This window comes from Mustela lutreola, chromosome 11, assembly GCF_030435805.1.
Source record: "Mustela lutreola isolate mMusLut2 chromosome 11, mMusLut2.pri, whole genome shotgun sequence".
Classification (NCBI taxonomy): domain Eukaryota; kingdom Metazoa; phylum Chordata; class Mammalia; order Carnivora; family Mustelidae; genus Mustela; species Mustela lutreola.
Genome location: NC_081300.1, coordinates 88,045,137 through 88,067,362, shown reverse-complemented (window position 1 = coordinate 88,067,362; position 22,226 = coordinate 88,045,137). Strand labels below are relative to the sequence as shown.

The 22,226-nt window shown below is 45.5% G+C and overlaps 1 protein-coding gene across 3 annotated transcripts in view; it reads left to right on the top strand.

Moving 5' to 3' along the window:
- SUDS3 (SDS3 homolog, SIN3A corepressor complex component) overlaps positions 1–16,565 on the top strand; it is a 239,545-nt gene extending 222,980 nt beyond the window's left edge. For all 3 annotated transcript variants that reach the window (XM_059140987.1, XM_059140986.1, XM_059140988.1), the window contains one exon: positions 13,519–16,565. The gene's annotated coding sequence lies outside the window, so the exon portion shown is untranslated. The remainder of the gene's footprint in view (positions 1–13,518) is intronic.
- The last annotated feature ends 5,661 nt before the right edge of the window (positions 16,566–22,226 follow it).

Sequence of the window (22,226 nt, the reverse complement as noted above, 5' to 3'; positions counted from 1 at the left end):
TTCAAGGGCAGGGTTATTGCAGAAATATCTTCATGACAGCCTCCAAGGAACAAGTGTCGGAGAGGGTAGGGCTAATGAGAGGGAAAGGTTGGAGGGATGACGTTTCAAAAAGATATGGAAGGAAAGGACTTGGGTGTCCCAGAAGCTGTCACTCCAAGCTCCTCTGTTCAGAGGTCGTGTCACCTCAGGTAAGTTGACTACCTCTCTGAGCCTCAGTTTCCTTATCTCTGAAATGGGTGAAAACTTCCTACATGTATTAGTGAGATTAGGCAGTGGGAGAACGGGAGGGAACATAGGCCAGTGTAAATAAAGACTTTAACAAAATTGTGGTAAGAACTCTTGACATGAGAGATCTTCTCTCCAGGTGTTACGCGCACACTACAGCATTGTTCCCTGTAGGCACAGGGCTGTATAGTGGATTTCTAGAGCCCGTTCCCATCTTGCATTACTGAAACTTTATCCTCACTGAACAGCAACTCCTCATTTTCTTCTCTCCCCCGGGCCCTGGCAACCACTGTTCAATTCTTTGTTTCTATTAGTTTGACTATTTTCATACTTCATGGAAGTGAAATCATGCAGTATTTGTCCTTCTGTGACTTACTTATTTCACATAGCGTAATGTCCTTTGGGTTTTCCATGTTCTTGCATATGGCAAGATTTCCTTCTTTTAAAAGGCTGAGTAATATATATATATATATATATATATATATATATATATATATATAACATTTTCTTTATCCATAGCAACCCCCACCAAAAAACAAAACAAAAAAAACCCCACAATACCAAAAAAAGAAAAAACCAAAACAAAAACCTTGACTGAAAGACGGGCAAAGGATTTAAATAGACATTTCTCCAAGGAAGACAGATAAATGACCAACCAGAATATTAAAAGATTCTCAGCATCACAAATCGCCAGGAGATGCAAAACAAAATCACAATGACATAACACCTCACGCCCATCAGGATGGCTACTTTCAAAAAGACAAAAGGTACCAGGTGTTCATGAGAATGTGGAGAAAAGGGAACCCTTGTGGGTTGATGGGAGTGTAAAATGGTACAGCTATCATGGGAAACAGTATGGAGGGTCCTCAAAAAATTAAAAAAAAAATAGAATTCTCATATTATTCGGCATTCCCACTCTGAGAATAAAAGTGGTTTGATCATAAAGTGAATGGAGCTAGAATGGAAAGTTACCAGAGTCTAAAACAGCTCTAATGACCTCTTTTCCTTTGCTAACTCATGGTCTTTATCTTTACTCCGAGACTGTTCTACTCTCATTTCCGCAGACCTGCCTCATCTGTAACTCAGTTTCTGCTTACCAAAATACCAGCTGGTACAGGACTTCTAAGGCGGCTTCCCTCCCCACTCTGCCTTATGAACTTTCACCTTCCATTCCCATGAACAGATGGGTCCTCCTGTTTCTTAGTTCATGTTCCTGTGAGAGAGAATCTGTTTGGTTCAGCTCCTCCTCATGCACTAGGACTTGGGATGGTTGCTTTGAGGCCATGTGATTAAACCAAAGCCAGTCAGCTATCCATGAAGGTGTGGGCTCACATTGATCACATCACATAGAAGCTTATTGCCTAAGGAATTTTTTTTTAAAGATTTTATTTATTTATTTGAGAGAGAATGAGTGAGAGAGAGCATGAGAGAGGAGAAGGTCAGAGGGAGAAGCAGACTCCCCAAGGAGCTGGGAGCCCGAGGCAGGACTCGATCCTGGAAATCTGGGATCATGACCTGAGCCGAAGGCAGCCGCTCAACCAACTGAGCCACCCAGGTGCCCTGCCTAAGGAATTTTTACAGTTGTGAGTGAGTGGTTGAACTTGACTACAGTATTTGTGGTATCCTCTGGTGTTGACCGCACCTACCTTTCTCAGAACCACCTCCAGTGAGTGGCCACCTGAAGAAAACAAAACTCCCCAAACCAGTAGATTCACACAGAAAATCCAAATGAGTCCAAAGTGGATATGAAGACAGTTCAGTGTCTTAATATGGGGTTCATGGCTTGGGTTTGTTTAGGTCTTATCTCATTAAGGTCGAAAGTTTTCCTTCAAGGGTAGAGGCTGGGATGGGGGTGGGGCATATAACGTAGCTAAGTATGACAGCTCGTATTTTCCAAATTTGGCCACAGTCATATCTCCAATCCCACGTGCATTTTTAGAGCCTTGCTAATCCCTATCAAGAGTTCATGACCCTTTCCCTCCAACCCTGTGAACACCTTGAGCAGTAGAATATCATGGAAATGGTGTTCTATGATGTTATGGGCTAGTTCACAAAAATGCTGTGCCCCTCCCTGTTCCTTTAGGATGTGCACTTCTGGGACTACAGCCACCATGTTGTGAGGAAGCCCAAGCAGCCTGTGGAAGGAAACCAAGCTCTTTAGCCCATAGCTTTGGCTGGATTCCCAGCTTAAACCAGCACCGAGAAGCTGGCAAGTGAATGAGCTGTCTTGAAAACAGATTTTCCAGCTCCCCGTTCAGCTGCCTCCCCCAATGCTGCTTGGAGCAGAGAAGAGTCCTCTCTGCCAAGCCCTATCCAAATTGAAGATCTGTGAGCAGAAGAAATGACTGTGGTTGGTTTTGGCCACTCAGGTTTGGGATGTTTTGTCAGGCAGCAACAAATGGCAGATACAGCATCGGATAGACGCTCTTAGGAACTTTTCTAGTTTTGTGCGTGAATGGGGAGTGAAGAGGGTTGAAAATGGGTAACGGGAGGCCCTTGGCTACAGAGGGAAGGGAGATGCCCCCACGCTTAACAATCACTCCTTACAGAGCACATGCTCTGCACCAGACTCTGAGCTCAGGGCTTTAAACTGATTCCTGTAGCTCTCTGAGAGGTGGGGAGTATTACTCTTGTCATCTGACAGCTGACAGAGTTGATATCTCGAGAGTTTCAGTCTCTCCTGTACTCATGAAGCTGGTATGTTGTAGAGCTCACATTTGAACCTGGTTTGATATCAGACTGATTTATTCTTGACCGAAGAACAAGAATCAGGGCTACCATCAGAGATAAGCCTGTTCTTAACAGATGAGTAACTATTCAGTGGGGAAATTTTTCTCATCCCCTCAGAGATTCATCATGAATTTCCTAGGTCCTTCTGATATGTATTTAGTGCTTACCCTGTTCTAAGCCCCATACTTACACATTGCATTGAATCCTTGCTGTCACCCTCATTTTTCAGATGAAGAACCTGAGGTTCTCGGGGGTTCAACAGTTGTTCAAGGTCACATAGGTAGCAAATGGCGCGGCTGAATTTAACATCAATTTCCTGCCTGTTAACGACTTCTGCTCCTTAATTTTATGAGCGAGGATGGGGGGATGAAGAAAGGAACAGCAGGAGGAGGGACAGAATTGGAAACAGCAGGGAAAGGGAAAATCCCAAGGTGAGACACAGAAGAGAGAGAAGGAGACAGAGATGCGGCAGGTAGGTCTTGCCGATGACAGAGCCGGTCATTTCCAGATGAAGACATCTCGATCCGGGAGGGGGGACAAAGCTGTCAAGCCATTGTGAGGAAGACACCAAGTCTGGGGGAGGTGGCGGGGGACACTGGCAGGCTGACTGGAGAACCTGTCTCTCACAGAGCTATTCTTCTTCCAATGATGTCATAGAAATATATAGAGGGAAGGAGGAGAGTGCGTTGGAATGAAATACTGTATAATTCATTTGTCTTCTTTACTGAGGAAATCTCCCTATAATTTATCAGTAGGAAAGGTTTAAGTGATTTTTGTAGTTGCTTTTATATGCCCTTAAGAGACAGGCTCCACTTGGCCAATGGAGGTTTTTTCATCATTCCCTGGACCACAAATGGGGATCACTCTTGAGAAGAAGGAGAGAAGTTCTAGGGAAAACAAACAAGGAAGAATTTTTGCAACCAAAAGCTTCGTGCCCATATGCAAAGAGAATGCAAATTGGGATCCAGAGTGTAAATTTCTTTCCCTCTACCCTATACAATGTGAGCATAGGCACATACACATGTACTCACAGGCTAACATATGTGTATAGTCATACATACAACCCCACAGTCATACACATTATACATGCATAATCACATGCACAGACACACAAAGACACAGACACACACATACCACAATGATTCCCTGAGAACGGGGTTTAGGTGGCTCCTAAAATTCTATTGAGTGCCTGAGGCTAGGGGACCTGAGTTCAAATTCTGTTTCTGCCCCTTGCTGGCTTTGTATCTTGGATCAAGTCACTTCACCTCTCTGCACTTCTGTTTCTTCATATGTTAAGTGGACATAATGATGTGTCTGGTTCATAGAGTTGTTGTGATAATTCAATGATTGACTGCATATGTAGTACTTAGCAAAGTGTCCAGCACATAGTGGCTCTCTGTAAATGTTGGTGGTTATTGTTGCTGTGAATTGGGTAGATTTCCCTTTTCACATTGTTGTCATCATTCTTCATCATCAAAATCTCCCTTTTCTCAAACCCTGCTGTGCTAGGCCCTGTGTCAAGAGGATTCCTTGTATTATCTCAATGCTCAAGATAGCTGCATGAGGCAGATACTATTTTTTAAGATTTTATTTATTTATTTGACACAGAGAAAGGGAGAGAGCATGCCTAAGCAGCGGGAGCAGGAGAGGGATGGGGCTTCATCCCAGGACTCCGGGATCATGACCTGAGCCAAATGCAGAGGCTTAATGGACTGGAGTGTCCTGGGTGCCCCGAAGTAGATACTATTTTGACAGAGAACGAAATCGAAGCCTGGAAAGGCTCACTAACTTGCCTGAGGTCACACATGTGGGAAATGGCCAAACTAGAGCTTAAACCTAGGTCTGCATAATTCGAAGCCCTAGTTGTTAATCATAGGCAATGTATGGTCTCCCTCATGGGAGAGGGCGTAGAGAGGAAGGGAGAGAGGGAGAGGGAGAAAGGACAAACCAGTGGGATGCTGGGGCCCAGAAGAAATCAGACCAGACCGTGGAGGAGAGAGGGAAGTCCATGAGTCGTATTATATTCAACAGATAGATCTGGACTGAGAAATGTGGGTCCATAGGGTAGCCCCATAATTTTGCACCCTTCAAACTGCTGTTCTTTAAATATTTGCTTGGCATTAATTTGGAGGAGATCTTGAGCCTGGCGCGGGGGCAAAGGCCTCTGCTCTGGTGACCCGAGCCGTTAGCTCCAGGCCCGGGCTTGCATTTCATATTCAGGAAAACAAAAGCTCTGCTTTTGTTAAAGACATCAACCCTCAGAGGAGGGCAGTTAGAAAGCATTTGTTGTTGCTCAAGCATGCCTCGTGAGGCGGACCTCACGGTCTTCCCCAGTAACTTATCAAAGTTTACTTTCCAACCGCACACAGTACTGTCCCTAAGAGGAGTTCTGGTAAACACTGTTCTCTTCATCTTGTTACCTTTGCAGTGATGTTTTAGAGTCCCGTACAGACTGGAGCCCTGGGCTGCTGCCGGCTGCCCTACTAATTAATCAGGTCTAGGAGGAGGGAAGAGGGGGAAGCCGTTCGATCGGTTATCGCAGGTAACCTTGGGCAGAGCGTGTCCGTGGGGAGACGGGGGAGGATGCTAGATGAAGCCAAGAGTAAATGTGTGCTGAGGATGTGAAATCAGTAAGTGTGAAGAGGCGCGTTTGAGAAGTTTGATAGATGGAGGAGACAGCAGTGTGAAGGGAAATGGCTCTCATCTGTCTTCAGTTCTAGGGAAGATCGGAACGTGTTGCTGGGCAGAGGGAAAGGGTCGGTTCGCTGGGGAGACCTCTGTGGAAAAGAGAAGGAGCCGTCGAGGTGAAGGAATGTCAAGGGGGGACTGTCAGGGCCTGTTTAGCCAGAGCATTCCGGCCGGTTCAACAGTGATTTGGTTGTTTATGCAGGAAATCTTAAACTCACGCTGCCCCATCCCCCCACAGGGGAACTTACTTAAAAGCAAGTTCAGGAAACCAGTAGAATGTGGTCAACCAGTCCCTGATAACAGAGCCTGAATACAAGGGCGGGTCAGGTCAGGTGGAGGTAACAGAGCCCGAATGCGGGGATGAGTCAGGTCGGTGGAGACCATCAATCAGTAAAGCGTGCATATTGTCTCCCTAGCTACCAAGGAGTGTGGGCCCCACCTTTTGGGTGCCTTTTGGGTGCCAGTTTTGACCAAGGTGATAGGCTGGTTCAAATAGCTACTATGGGTTGAATTGTAATTCAGTTGGCCACCTAGCATGACTGTGCAGCTTTCTCTGTGTGTTGCAATGTCATTGGCCACCTGTGTGTGGCCAGGCTCAACCACATGGCCTTTGCTCTATAAAAAGTTAGTCTGTGAGGCTGGGAGGGGTCACTGTCTCTTTAAGAGGCACCCCGAACGGTACATTTGATTCTCGATGCTTGGCGCAAAATAAAGCTTTGTTTGACCTTAGCTTTGTATCAGTCTCGCTCCTTTGATCACGAACCTAACAGGGACGGGAGGGAGAAGGATCCAGAAGGTTTGGAAGCTCGGGCTTTGGAGTTGGACATCGGGAGGGAGAAGGATCCAGAAGGTTTGGAAGCTCGGGCTTTGGAGTTGGACATGCTCAGATTTGAATCCTAACTCTACCTCTGTAGCTGTGTATCCTCAAGCAAACTGCTTAACCTTTGTGGACCTTGGTTTTCTCAACTTCAGAATGGGGATAGTAATGCTTACTTCACAGAGTTGTTCTAAGGGATGCATAAGATAATGTTTGTAGAGTACTTAGCCGAGGGCCTAGCACTTAGTAATGCTCAGTGAATGCTGCTACAATGTAAAACAAAATCAGAGGTGAGGCTAGGGGAAGATTTGGTGACATTTGGGAATGGAACAGATGGTAAACGTTTGATAAGTTTTACTCCTGGGAAGTTTAAGAACTTTGCTGGCCAGTGAAGTTTGAGGGAAATTTTTCTGGGTGCAAGGGCTTCTGGGAAAGGTTTTTCTCCTTCTTGAAAAGAGAGCTGAGAAGATAAAGTCCTCTTTTGAATACCTTTGGATGCTATTGTGTGAGTAGCGGTGCCTGGAGCTGTGGCAGCCATTTTGGCACCCGAGGGGAGGTGAGGGAGTGTTAAGCCTGAGACTAAAAGTCAACAGGAAGATGGTGGAGTAGAAAGGTGGAAAGAATGTCCATGACAGAGGGTCACCCTGTCTTGGGGAGTAGGGAGGAAAAGAAGGAACGGGGGAGAATGAGTGAGGAAAGAGAAAGAATGTTCTTGACATTGTTGAGCTGTTGAACAAAGTAGTTTAAGTTCCTTATTGTTTAAGCTTTTTTTAGTTGGGTATTTTGTTAATGGTAACAAATGTATTGTAAATGATCACGTGTCCCTGGAAGAGAGCATGGCATTTGCAAATCTAGGGAGGATGGAGGCACTTGCTCAGGGAACGGCAAACAGTTTGGCTGCATGATAGGGTGGAAGGCGGGAAGAGAATTCTGAGAAGAAAAGAAGAAATACAGTCATGGAAGTGAGAAACAGTGCAGTGTAAATGGAATGTTCCCAAACACTTAAAATATTAAATGTCTTGATGCTGAAGTACAAAGTAAGACCCGTGCACTAGTGAGTGACCAGGGCGGAAGTACTTGCCGGGGACAGCTCACAGATGGTTTGGAACACCTTGCTGGATGGATGTGTTGGTTCGGTGGGGAGCCATTGAACAACTTCCCTCATTAGGGGCTTTTGTGAACATCAAGAAGTAGCGGAGTAAGGGGGAAAGACTGACGACCGACCTCTTACCACTTTTTATTGTCTATTCCAATGGCACCTGTGCTCCTTGTTCTTCCTCTTGGATGACATTTTTACTACTATTTCATGAACGAGCTGCTTATTTCTCTCGTTCAGTCAAGGTCACAGATTCCAGGATACATAGGGGCTCTGGTTTTATTCCAAGGATAGATCAGAACATGTGTTAATCTCCACCAATGTGATATTTCTCATGTACTTTCATTTAGCAGCCTTGTCTCTTATTAAATCTAATTAGTTTCTCTGCTGCTTAGAGATCCAGGACCTCCTCAAAAAGAAAATGTGTAGCCTGAGTCAGACTGAGCAAAGGACCTCGTACAGGGTTTTCAGTCACCTTTTGCAGAGGTCCTCAGCTTTCCGACTCAAGCTTGCTGCCCCCTCCCTACCCATTGTCAGTTGTTTCAAGGATGATGGACATTTTGGAAGTTGAAGGATCTTGGAATGTATACAGTCCTGCCATTTTACCATAGAGGAAATGGAGTCTCCGTGGGGACAAATGACTTGCCCAGTGTTACTCAGTGAATCTGGACAGAGGTGGAACTAGAGCACAGGTCTTCTGACTCCCAATCTATTGCCTTTATGACTGTATCAACGTGAACATTAGCTGTAGACGTTTGAATGCCATCAGGGCATGAAAGTATTCACCAATGGATTGTCTACTTAAAACATCCATCCCCAATCAGAAATTTTCACTCATCGCTTAGTCTTGTCCCCACTCTCTAGTCAGTGTCTCAGTCAGCCTTTTCCCCAGTGATCTGATGTTGTAAACATCCAATAGTGTTAAGAAAATATAATGCAGGGGCGCCTGGGTGGATCAGTGGGTTAAAGCCTCTGCCAAATCTTTTTTTTTTTTTTTGTAGTTATTTTTTTTAAGATTTTATTTATTTATTTGACAGACAGAGGTCACAAGTAGGCAGAGAGGCTGGGGGGGGGGGGTGAAGTAGGCTCCCTGCTGAGCAGAGAGCCCAGTGTGAGGCTCAATCCCAGGACCTTGGGATCATGACCTGAGCTGAAGGCAGAGGCTTTAACCCACTGAGACACCCAGGTGCCCCTTTTTGTGGTTTTTTGTTTTTTGTTTTTTTTTTTTTTTTATAAAAGACTGTATTATGTTATGTTAGTCACCATCCAGTACATCGTTAGTTTCTGATGTAGCGTTCCGTGATTCAGTGTTTGCATCTAACACCCAGTGCTCCCTGCAATCCGTGCCCTCCTTAATACCCATCACCGAGCTGACCCATCCCCCCACCTCCCTCCCCTCTGAAACTCCCAGTTTGTTTCCTGGAGTCCATAGTCTTTCATGGTTGGTCTCCCCCTCTGATTTCTGCCCCCTTCATTTCCCCCTTCCTCCTCCTAATGTCCTTTATACTATTCCTTATTTTAAAACTGCGTATCTTGCATGTAATGTGAGACTTCATGAAGCTGATGCCCGTGATGCCTGGTGAGCTGCTCACATCTTATGCCGAGCCCTTGACAGCTGAGCTTAGGCTGAGTTAGGCAGTGAAAAAAGACTAAAGCCTGCAAGGAGGACCCCAGAATGGGAGCTGCAAAGGGGAGAGAGGGGAAGAGCAGAGGATGAAGAGATTTCTGGGAAAATTGATGTAGCTCATCTTCACCAACTTGCTGTGAAAATCCAATATGGGGTAAAGCATCTCTAGGTTAAGCCAGGAGGTAATGTGGCTCGAAGAATTATGCTGTGTACCAAATAACTCAATAATATATACTTGGTTTTAAGAACGAGTACATGGGGGCACCTGGGTGGCTCAGTGGGTTAAGCCTCTGCTTTTAGCTCGGGTCATGATCTCAAGGTCCTGGGATCGAGCCCTGCATGGGGCTCTCTGCTCAGTGGGAAGCCTGCTTCCCCCTCTCACTCTGCTTGCTTCTTTGCCTACTTGTGATCTCTCTCTGTCAAATAAATAAATAAAATCTTAAAAAAAAAATGAGTACATGGAAGAAAGCAACTTAATTCCAACTTCAGTTTGTCTTAATACGAGATAAAAACATATTTTCATAACGTTAAGTTTGATTTTAAAGACAAAGTCCCAATCAAACCCTTTCCCCCCACTATTTTTATCAGGATTTTATTCAGCTGCCAAGTAGCATAAACCTGAGTACAGTGATTTAATTTTTTTTTAATAACATGAAGTTGAGGAAAGGTGGTTTTTGGCTCTGGTGCATTGGCTCAATAATTTTAGAATTTTAGAAGGATGCCTACAGAATTTTCTTGTATTTTCCCTCAAGGTTATAAGATGGCTGTTGGTGTTCCAGCCTTCACATCTGCACTCAATTCAGGAAGGGACTGGGGAGATAAGTATGCTAGTCTTCTCTGACTCTGTATTAAATCAGAAAATCAAAGCCTTTCCCAGAAGCCTCATTAAATATTTCTGCCCCCCCCCCCCCCCCCCCCCCCCCCCCCCACCCCCCCCCCCCCCCCCCCCCCCCCCCCCCCCCCCCCCCCCCCCCCCCCCCCCCCCCCCCCCCCCCCCCCCCCCCCCCCCCCCCCCCCCCCCCCCCCCCCCCCCCCCCCCCCCCCCCCCCCCCCCCCCCCCCCCCCCCCCCATCCCCCCCCCCCCCCCCCCCCTATATTTCATAGGCCATATCTTTCCTAGCTTCAAGGGCACCTGGAAATTTAGTATTTGGTTTTCCAACCTTCAAGTAGTGGGAGGTGGAAAGGGATAAAGATACTGTGGATGACCAGAGTCTACTACAATGTTTCAAGTGGCCTTTAAGAAATTCTAATATTAATTTTCTAAGATCGTAAAATTCACCTGTATGTAGAAACTTATCTTCAAATCCCAAGAAGCTTCCAGAGATCAGACTTGGCACATTTTTTAGCAAAATGTGAAACTACATGGAAATTGGTTTGGGCAATGTCAGCTTGACATGATTCTTGCTTTTAGAAACAGCAACAACCATGATGTACAAGCAGTTTACTCTCCATGTGTAGTATCTCAATTTGACTCTTACAATAACCCCATGAGATGCATAAAGGGGATGCTGTGATACTTCACATTTCACAAATGAAGACACCGAGGCTCAGAGAGATAAAGCAGCTCGTCGTCCAAGGCAACCTAGCTGGAGAGAGTGGTAAAGTGGAGATTTGAACCTTGATTTGGGCTGACTCCAGATTTCATGCTCTTCCTGTTACACTGAAATACCACATACCAGCATGTTCCAAAGCGTGCCCCATAGACATAGAGTAAAGGACTTTCAAAAAGCTGGGATGTAACATATGTTCACATAAATTTGAAAGCTTCTGTGACAGAGTTAGACAGAGTCTTCGTGGATATTACATTGTAATTCTTTAAGGACAGGCTAGGATCTGCATCCTTCCCTCAATTACTCAACTGTGGAAACTTCTATGTACAACATCCCATAGGACTGTCCATTCATTTGTTGATCTAACAAAAATTACTGAACTCCGACCATATTGCAGCACTTTTCTAGGTCTTGGGGAATGTTGGTGATCAAGATAGACCTGGTCCCTGCCCTCACAGAGCTACCAGGTCAGCTTTCAGACCATGTCTCTGATCCAAAGTTTTCACTTTGGAGAACACTATGATCCTTAGTAGGATTCACCTTCCAGAGAGGAGGTATCCCAAGAGCAGCCAATGACTAATTTGGGTCTTATTCTTGACCCAACTTGATTTTCTGCCTACAGTCTGCCTGTTGGCCTTCCAGGTATGAAAGGGGGTATTTCCTTCCTTTCTTATCCCACATGGGAGGAGAAATAAGTTAGATAACTAAGAGAGGCAGAATATTCTAGGAAATGATAAACGGGGAACAATGGTTGACTAGATGTTCTGGCTTGGAGCCTATGATGGCAGGTGCTCCGAGCTCCTCAACTCTCACGGGGGAACTGTCCGTTCCCCCTCTCTCTACTCATTGCCCCACCCCCTCCCCATCGGTTCCCTTTCTCCTCGTTGCTTTGAGTTGTTTGTTTTCCCTGATGACAGCTGACCTCTCTGTTTTTAATCCATTTCTAGAGTGAGAGAATGGCTATAAAATATTAAATCCTAGTAAATATTAATGCCCCATCACTGTCACATTAATTCAGCCTTGTGAATTGAGAGGTCAGGATTGGGTTGATAAGTAAGTTTTACCATGTTTACCCATTACCACCAATGCTGTCACCCCCACCACCCATACTACCACCACTGCCACAATTGCCACTACCAGCGACTTTACAAAGTCTTCTAGTAGCCAAGAAACCATCCCTTCGGGAGCCGTAGGAACTTTTCACTCTGCTTATTCTCTTCACCAACTACTTCTTAAGGCTCAGAAGGCACACCCATACCCAGTAGCGCCACTAAATTTTAAAGATCTGTTGCAAAAAAGGGGCATCTTGAAGACCCCAAGGCAAATTCTAATCAGGGTGGTGAAACCTGTCACATCTCTCTACTTCATCCTTTTTTCTCATCACTGCCCACATGGTCAACATAATTCCTGATAATAATGGTGTGATGAATTGGTGAAATTAAAAACTCTTTTCCTGGGGCACCTGAGTGGCTCAGTGGGTTAAAACCTCTGCCTTCGGCTCAGGTTGCAATCCCAGGGTCCTGGGTTCGAGCCCCGACTCAGGGTCCCTGCTTGGTGGGGAGCCTGCTTCCCTCCTGCCTGCCTCTCTGCCTACCTGTGATCTCTGTCTGTCAAATAAATAAATAAAATCTTTAAAAAAAAAATAGAAAAATAAAAAGCCTTTTCCTCAGTGTTGAGAGAAGTATCTACATTCCAGCTGCTTTTATCTGTAGAGGTGGAGCCTTTGCTTGAGTGTGTGATGTAGATGGAAAGCAAGTAAGGACCCATTGCTCCAGAGGAAGAACACATAGCAGGTATGTTTTAGGATAGATGAAGACTCTTCTCTCTGTATTCCTTGTTTTGTGGACCATGATGGCTTACGTGGAGGAATTAGATAAATTCCTCATGGGAATCTTGAGAAACTCGTGGAAATCTAGTGGACCCTCATGGGTTGTTGGGAGAAAACTGAGGTTCATATTATTAGAACATCTTTGATGGACTAGGGAAACCTTAATGAAGTCAGTGGACTGAGTGGGGCTCTGATGGGAAACTTGTGAGGAAGGGAGGGAAGAAGCTGGAAAGGTGACCTGGTTCTACTTCAGGGCCCAGGTCTTCTTAGGAAATATTGTAGTGTATGGATGATGTTGCCATGCCTTCTGACCTAGTTGTGTTGGCGCTGGGGGTGTGTTGTAGGACTTCTGTGTATTTTGTTTGTGTGTATTTAAAGCAGTTTTGTGATTACCACCCTTACTGTGTATCTATGTTTACAAAATATCCTCCAATGTATATATATCTACATGTGCAAGTGCTTATGTTCCTTATAATTCAAGAGAGGAGCATGCGAGGTCAAAGGAGGTGTCAGCATAGTTAGGATATGCAGAATAACAAGCTCTAAAAATCTTTTTTTTTTTAAGTTTTTATTTATTTATTTGACAGACAGAGATCACAAGTAGGCAGAGAGGCAGGCAGAGAGAGAGGGGGAAAGCAGGCTCCCCACCGAGCAGACAGCCTGATGTGGAGCTCGATCCCAGGACCCTGAGATCATGACCTGAGCCAAAGGCAGAGGCTTTGCCCACTGAGCCACCCAGGTGCCCCTAAACTCTAAAAATCTTACAATAAAGGCCTGTTTCCCTCTCATCCTGTGTGTCTAGCTGAGTTCTACTTATGTTTTCTCACTCCAGGGCCAATTTCAGACACTGATGGTCACCAGGGAAGAAGAGTTTCCTGGGTGTTACACTGACAGGTCAGTGCTCTGGCCCAGTAGGTGGTACTCCTCACATTTTTGTTTTTACATTTCATTAACCAGAACCAGTCACATGGATCGCGACTCAGCGGATGATAACTAGATGACCGTGAAGTTCAGTTCTACGTCATGTCTGGAAGGTAGAAGGCCAGAAGCGTTGTGCACAGCATTAGTGACTCTCTAAAGTGCTGTGAACATCTTTAAGGCTTCTGATGCACATTGCCAGGTTATCCTCCGGAATGGTGTGTCCGTTTATCCTCTTACCTGTGAAACTGACTAGGACTTGTTGGAATAATGTGCCGTGTTCCGCCACATGGGTATCAGAAGTTATGTCATCAATCCCCTGCCAACGAGCACTTATCATTTCTATCACAATGATGTGATGTACATTGTTTTACACACATGATTTTGTCCCCTTATGTCTGTAGAATAAATTTACAGAAATTGGACCATTGAATCGAAGCGTATAAACACTCTTAAGACTTTTGATACAAACACTCATACTGCCCTCTCAAAATGTTGTGCCTTTTTATATTCCTGCTGTCAGAATAGAGAAGAACCTGTTTCATTGATTTGGAGAGAGTGATAGCAACAGCTGTGGGTTTCTTCCAAGTTTCTGGATTCTAAATCTCCAAGTCCAGATGCTTCTGACCTAGGATGGTTAGAGGCTGAGTTCAGATACTTGGATTTGCATCAGGTGAGGAAGAGAGAGAGAGAGAGAGAGATAGTTATCTGCAAGAGCCATTTCCAGGCTGGGCAGGCACTGAGTGTTCTAACTTGCCTTTGTCTTAAGGTAGAGTGTCTGCCTGCCAGGTTTCCTGAAACCTCGTGTCAGATCAGCCAGACTAATGGGTAAGGCACACTGGATGATAGAAAAACTAATGGAGCACTTGTTTGACGCACCACATCGGCAGACCACTCCGATTTCTCTGTGACAGTGGCCAGGTCATCCCCACCCTGCTGATCACAGCAGAAGGGGAGAAGGCCACTTGGCAAATTGAAGCCCATTAATGGAGTAACTGGGGAAGGACACGTGAAGGGGAGAGAGAGAACAGGACTGGTAGATGCATTATCTGACAATGGATTTATCACTTTGGGGAAAGTTAAAGAGCTACATGCATCGGGATGGATCTGAGTTTGCTATTTGAGACATTAATAAAAATATAGAGTGTGGGGAGAAGGGGTGCCCACATCGCTCTCCCTTAAAGATTCACGGCACATTTGGGAGAAGGTGAATTCTCAAGATTATAATGTTACTGTTTCTCTTTCATGTTCTGTTTGTTTCCATAATAATGATGTTTACTAAGGGGGGAAGAAGAGAAAGCATGAAAATTTTAAGTAGAGATTACTATAAAGCCTGCATTCTGAGCTTTAGTATAGTTCTGCTTGGGCTTATGTGCCTGCATAAATGTGCACACATAGGTGCACACTCAGCCTCTGTACCTCTCTCCGGCCCTGTATTAATTAGGATGTTTTGACTGAATAGAATAAACCTAGCTCAAAGTGAGGTAAGTAATAAGGATATTTATTATGAGTAGGGAGACCGTATCATTTATCATTCAAGCCAGGAAACTATTGTTCCGTACAAATGCTGAAGCAGGCAGTCCTCTGGCACAAATGCAAAGTGGAATAGTTCCAGGAAAACCAGGATTGTTATTAATGGAATGTTTGTGCCCCCCCACCTGCACCCAACCAATTGATAGGTTGAAATTTAATCCCCGGTGTGATGCGATGGTGTTTGGAGGTAGGGCTTTGGGGAAGTCATGCGGTCTGGATGGTGGAGCCTTTATGAGTGGGATTAGTGCCTCTGTAAGGAGAGGCCAAAGAGCTAGCTAGCCCAGGTGAGGATACAAGGAGAAGTCAGTCTTCCTGGAAGAAGATGTTTCTCCGCAGAACCTGACCATGTTGGCGTGCTGATCTCAGACTTCCACCCTCCAGAACTGTGATAAATGAATTTTTGCTGTTTAAGACGCTCTATCTGTGGCAATTTATGATATCAGCCCAGGCTGATGAAGACAAGGTTGTATGATCACCAGAATTATCCTATATATCATGAAATCTCTAGACAGGACAGCTCTAAAATCAATTTCAAGGATCAAAGACATCGAGGCTCTTTATGTCAGCGGCTAGCACTTGCCCTTATACTTTTCCCTCAGAGCTCAGAGATGGCTGCCACAGCTCCAAGCATCAAAACATCAACATTCTCAAAGGCATTGACTTTGTAAGAGCAAGAAGTACATTTCCCAGAGCCCCCAGCAGACTTCACATTATGTCCACTGGTAGGAATTGCGTCACGTGTCACTGAAGGGGCAATGGATTACTGTGGTTGGCTTTGACCAGTCAAGACTCAACCCTCCCTTGCATCCAAGAGGAGTTCAGTCCAACTTCAAGCACTTAGCTCTCAGGAGAGTGAATAAAATCAGAGTTCTCCAGGGAAAGGGAAAAAGGATGGGTGGTTGTTGGATAGGCAGTCAAGAGGGCCTGCCATTCACCTGCTCTGGCCAGATCTCCTGGGTGGGGTCTGTTGAGAAGCGGAGCAGGGAGGCAGACATAGGTAATCAATGGAATGCACAAGCCATTTGCAAATAACCAAGGCCCTAGAGTGTCTGTGCATGCAATGATTTAATGTTTCAAAGAACCTTTGTTGCTTTCATCTCCCTCGCTTCCCACAATAGTCCTGTGAGTTTGGCAGCTCGGGTAGGAGGGGCCTCATTTCTCCACAGCATCCAGCGTCCAGAGGCCGATATGTCAATGTTCGTATCCAATGGGGAGGATAAGTGGGGCTCAGAGTAGTTAGTAACTTGCTGCTGATCTCAAAACTACAGTCCTGTCCAGGAAAGGATTAGAACTCAGTTCTCTCTGACTCCACTGTCCATTATCATACTATGCTATGCTGAGCTCAAAAGTCAAGACATTTTGAGGTGCCTGGGAGGCTCAGTGGGTTAAAGCCTCTGCCTTCAGCTCAGGTCATGATCCCAGGGTCTTGGGTTCGAGCCCCACATCGGGCTCTCTGCTCAGCGGGGAGCCTGCCTCCCTCCCCTCTGCCTGCTTCTCTGCCTACTTGTGATCTCTGTCTGTCAAATAAATAAATAAATAAATAAATAAATAAAAAGTCAAGACTCTTTTTTGGTGGGGGTGGGGTGTGAAGGATCCATGAAGTAAATTGGAACAGATAGCATTTATAATTGGGTTGGAAAGATGAGACTGGCTGGGGTTGTGTGTTGTACCTGCAACTCTGTATTTTTTTGCTCCCACGTGAGACAGGACATTGGAATACATGTTGTTATTAGAGAGACAACTCGAATCTACTTTAATTATTTTTTTTTCAAGGATTAAAGAAAGGAAGAGAAGAGGGAAGAAAATCATGAGACTTTCATATTTTTTAAACTGTTAATAGTTTTCAATCGTAGTTGAAAATTAATCTTATTCTCAGTTTCTATACATTAGAGTGTGCCAACCTACCTTGTTGGGAACTGGTGCTCTGCGAGTCACCAGTGGGTGGAACAGAAGGGAAGGGGTGGGAAGAAGAGAAGGAAATCTCAAATCCTTCAAAAATACCCCAATTTGGACAGCACTGGGTATGTGGGCGACCCACAGTCAGCTGCCACCCACCATCTCTCTCTTCTCCCATGCCCTACCTCTACCCCATTTTTCTGCTTCTAATTAAGCCTACTCAGGACCCATTTCTAACAAGGGGCTGATGTGAGTGCTTCTTGATGAATTCATTTTCAACATGTCTCGAGTCAGCAGGCAGCTGGGCGCAGAGCAGCTCAGATATGAGCAGTCCTGGCTAATTAGGTTCCCGGCTGCCTTTTTCCTTGTACCCACAACCCTTACCAGTCTGCCGCCCTGTCACGCCCTCTGTTGGATTTCATTCTGTTGCTTGTCTTGGTTAATTTGCAGATCTCGTGCAGAACTACACCATCTTCCACATTTATTAAAGCTTTCTCCATTGGGGCTGATAATGTCAGAAATAATTAGCAAATCCGTCATCCCCTGGGGGTTTCTCCTCAGTGGGTGACCTTGTAGTGGGCATGGTGAGTGGACACTGCAAAAGGTACATTTATTAGTGTGTGGGGGCACTTTTGACAGACCATGACTGGAGGAGGGGTGTTAGCATCTAGTTGAGGGGGCCAAAAATGCTGAACTTCTTGCAAAGTCAGTCCTGCACAATGAAGAATTCTCCCCAATATGCCAATAGAGACCCACTGGAAAGCATTGCAAGGTATAGAGCAAGGGAGATTTTTAGCTTCAGCTGCTCCCCTTAAAGAGGCTTCTGAAGGAGGTGTGGGGGTGGGAGAAAGGGAGTTCTAACTCTGGCCAAACGTGCTTTGGGCACTTTTGTTTCATTCTGTTTCTGTTTCATCTCTGAGCCTCCAGGACCCCACACAGTAGCAGGTGCATAGTAAATGCTCAATCATGCAGTGTCCATCTGATCTGTTCGTGACATTTTCTAACCACGGAATGGTCCCTGGCTTCAGTGAATTTTAATTGAATGTCTACTATATCATTAGGAAAATGGAAATCCCATTAGGTGTTTTAATAGAGGGGGTTTAATATAGGGAATTGGACAGACAGCTTGGGAAGGATGAAAAAGCAGCAGCAGACCTATGAGATAGTCCAGGTGTAATGACGAGGGAAGCGGCCACTGCCCCTCCAGTGGGGGAAATAAAGGGAAGTGTATGTGCTTGTCAAAACCTAGAAGCTAGGGGCGGTGGCTCAGTTGGTTAAGCGTCCGACTCTCAGCTTAGGTCATGGTCTCAGGGTCATGTGATCAAGCCCTATGTCAGGCTCCATGCTCAGCTTGGCGCCTGCTTGAGGTTCTGTCTCTGCTCACCACCCCCGCCCTGGCCTGCTTGCTCACTTGCTTTCTTTCTCTCTCTCTTTCTCACTCACTCAATCAATCTTAAAAAGAAAAAAAAAAAAATCCTAGGGGCGCCTGGGTGGCTCAGTGGGTTAAAGCCTCTGCCTTCTGCTCAGGTCATGATCCCAGGGTCCTGGGATCGAGCCCCGCATCCGGCTCTCTGCTCAGTAGGGAGCCTGCTTCCCCCTCTCTCTCTGCCTGCCTCTCTGTCTACTTGTGATCTCTGTCTGTCAAATAAATAAATAAAATCTTTAAGAAATATCCTAGAAGCTGGAAGAGCCCCGGTGTTATATGTAAGTATTGGATCACTAAACTGTACACCTGAAACCAATATTACACTGTATGTGAACTAACTGGAATTAAAAAGAAATTTAAAAACCCAACAAAACAAAACAAAACAAGCCTAGAAGCGGAGAGGAGAAGCCCATGCATCTGGGGCTTAGACCTCTGGGCTAAGACCTCTGCTAAGGGGTCCTTCCTGGTTGCAGGCTGGTACTTGTGAAAGGCCACCTGTAGGCTGATGTGGGAGTGCTGAAAGCAGCAGAACCCTTGCCCAGGTAGGGGTAGGGGTGAGGTGAAGGGGTTGGGAGATGTTGCTGTGCTTGGAAGGTGCTTAAGTGGATAGGACACCAAGAGGAGGGAGCCAGTCCTTTCCCGCTCCTCCAGCCTTCATGTCTCCCCCTCACTGACAGAACTGATAAAGAAGTCCAGCTGGCAAAGGAGAAAAGTTTCCAGCCACAGCAGCAGCAGAGGGTAGAATACTGAAGCCTGCAGAGCTGAGGGACAAGAGCTGAAGAGAAGCAGACCTGTTATGTGCCAGATTACATGGTCTTGGGAACCCAGAGAGGAGCAAGACGGACAGTCAGGACTCAGTGCTTCCTGTCCAGCATTTACAGTCCTGGGAACTTACATGAATAATTACACACACAGTTAGTTACCATGACAATAGATATATTTTTTAAAAGATTTTATTTATTTATTTATTTGAGAGAGAGTCCGCAAGCGTGAGTGGGAGTGGGGAGGACCGGCAGAGGGAGAGGGAGAAGCAGACTCTCCACTGAGCAGGGACCCCCCCCCCAAATTGGGGCTCTACCCCAGGACCCCAGGATCATGACCTGAACTGAAGGCAGACGCTTCACTGGCTGAGCCACCCAGGGGCCCCACCATTACAATACCTGTTTTTGAAGAACAAGCCCAGGGCACGGGGAGGGCATGTAATAGGAGACAGGAGCTTGCTTGGGGCTGAGATGCTCCTCCTGAGGAAGAGTCATTTAAGGTGTTACCTGAGAGGTGAGGAGGAGCCCTCAGCATGGTGAAAGGCAGGAGGAGAGGAACCAGCCTGAGCAAAGGCTGGGGGGTCAGAGGATTTGGAGCGTTTGGGGAATTGAATGGGACAGAGCGTGTGAGGGGTACCTGGGTTGGTCAGGGCTCCAGTCCCTCCCCCTTTCCCTCCCTCCCCTGCTCTCTCTCCTCATCTCTTCCTCCCCTTCCCTTCCCTTGGTCCTCCTCCTCCTCCTCAAGGTCTCCCTTCCAGCTCCAGGACAGACACTGAGCTCTTCCCCCATGAACTCAACCTTGACCTCTTCTAGCACTTAGTTCTGCATCCACGCATGCCGCCTCTTGGCTTGCTGTCTCCTACTGTAGGGTCCCTGTATTGACAAATGACTTCCTGGGTGTCACTCACCACATCTCCCAACTCCCCTTCTCTTTGCTGATCTCAGAGCAGTTACTCAATAGGTGATTGATTTAACCTCACTTATAATACAAATTGCAAATTAAACTATCCTTGAAACATCATCTCTCTTCTCTCAAATTGAAAGATATGTAAAAAATGACAGCACCCAGGAAAGGTACAAATGTGAAGGAGTGGGCAGGGCAAATTCACACTAATTTTATAGAAAGGAAATTGATAAAATGCATCAAATGCCATATATATATATATACACACACAAAGCTCCCAACAATGAAATTTCACTTATGGTAATCTATTCTAAGGAAATGATCACAAATGCACTTGAAGATACAGCTCTGAAGATGTTCACAGCAGCATTTTTTATAGTACCGAATTAGCTAAATGTTTAACAATTAAGAGTTAGGACTGGGTAAATAAAATGTGGCATGCATATACAATGGCTTTTCTTGGAGCCTTCAAGATAATGTTCTAGAAGAATAGTTAATGTTCAGAAAATACTTTCATGGTGTATTTTTGAGTGAAATGAGGAAATTGCAGAACAGCAAGATCATAATTAAGAAATTACTGAAAAAGTATGTATACATGTATGATAGATATGTGTGTGATATATAGACTATGTACATGTCTATGATATGCACACATGTGTGCATGAGGTATATTCAACATATGCATATGGCATGTATATGACATGTACACGCAAGAAGATATACATGTATATGAATGTTAGCATATGTATATGAACACACGTTCGTGTTACACATGTATATAATGTGTGCACGTGACACCTGTGTGCCATGCATCACACATATATGTATATGTTATTGTATGTGTAACTCTGTGTGTGTGTGTATGTATATGTGTGTGTGTAGCACCTGGGAAGTCAATGCCAGAGTAGGGAGGGTGAATATTTCTTAATGATGGGATTAAGGGGAGGTGAATCACGAGAGACTATGGACTCTGAAAAACAATCTGAGGGGTTTGAAGTGGCGGGGGTGTGGGAGGTTGGGGTACCAGGTGGTGGGTATTATAGGGGGCACGGATTGTATGGAGCACTGGGTGTGGTGCAAAAATAATGAATACTGTTTTTCTGAAAATAAATAAATTGAAAAAATTAAAAAAAAAAGGGTGGCGTGCTTGTCTCTTCTGTGTCTTGCTTATTTGCATTTTTTTCAGTTTCACACCATGTATGTGCATTGACTAAGATGAAAGAAAGGTGCATATTATTTGAACAACACATACTTGAGAAAAGGAAAAGAACAAAACACCCAACCATGTGCCTCCTGCACTTGGGGCCACCTTCCCTGGGTGCAGTTTGGCTCGGGATCCTACCCTCGTTTGATTTGTGAAGATTAATTCAGCACCCAGGGGAGGGGGATACGCCTTGTCCACAGGACACAGCAGTAACAGAGCCCTCTTTTCTAGATGGGAAATGGTTTGCAGTGTTGGCAAGAGTGCCCATCCCACGGTCTCTTGAGACTCAAAACTGAAGTTAAGTGCCTAGGCCAGGGCCTGGCACAGAGTAGGCTCTCAGAACACAGGAGGTCCTTTCTCCTTCCCTAGCAGTGGCTCAGGTCTGGGTTCCCGTCCGAGTCTGGGTGACTCCTCATTGACTTTGTCTCCTTTGACATCAGCCTTCCCTGAAGCTCGTTCATGCCCACTCTTGATGTCTCTGTACTGCTGGGAGTCTGGGGTGCACAGAACTGCCCAAATCTTTGAGACACCTACGTTGTATAGTTGATGGGAACTGAAAACCCTTCATCAGCTTATGGATAAATTACTCTGTGCCAAGGCCTGTGGGGACCCTGGTGTGCAAACATAGACCTTGCCTTCTGGGAACTAACAGGCTTCACCTTGGTGATGTTGAGGCACTAAGATTTTGAGGGGGATGGTGGTCTGGTTTGCTTCTTGCTCTCTCCACAGTCTCTAGAATGGAGCCTAATACATAGTAGGAGCTCACACTATTTTGAATAAAACAACAGGGGCCAGAAAAGGTGGAGAGGCAAAAGAGGAAAGCTAAGAGACATCGGAGGAGTGGATCTTCTCAATTGCTCTTCAACAGAAGGTGCCTGGCAGGGTGCACAGCCAAGCATTGTCTGTTACATGCGTCCTCATGCATGGCCTAGCCCCTGGGAGACAGTCTCAAACTCCGGACAGGTCTCCACTGAGCCAGGTTTGCCCCTATTTGGATAGACAGGAAACACACACACACACCCC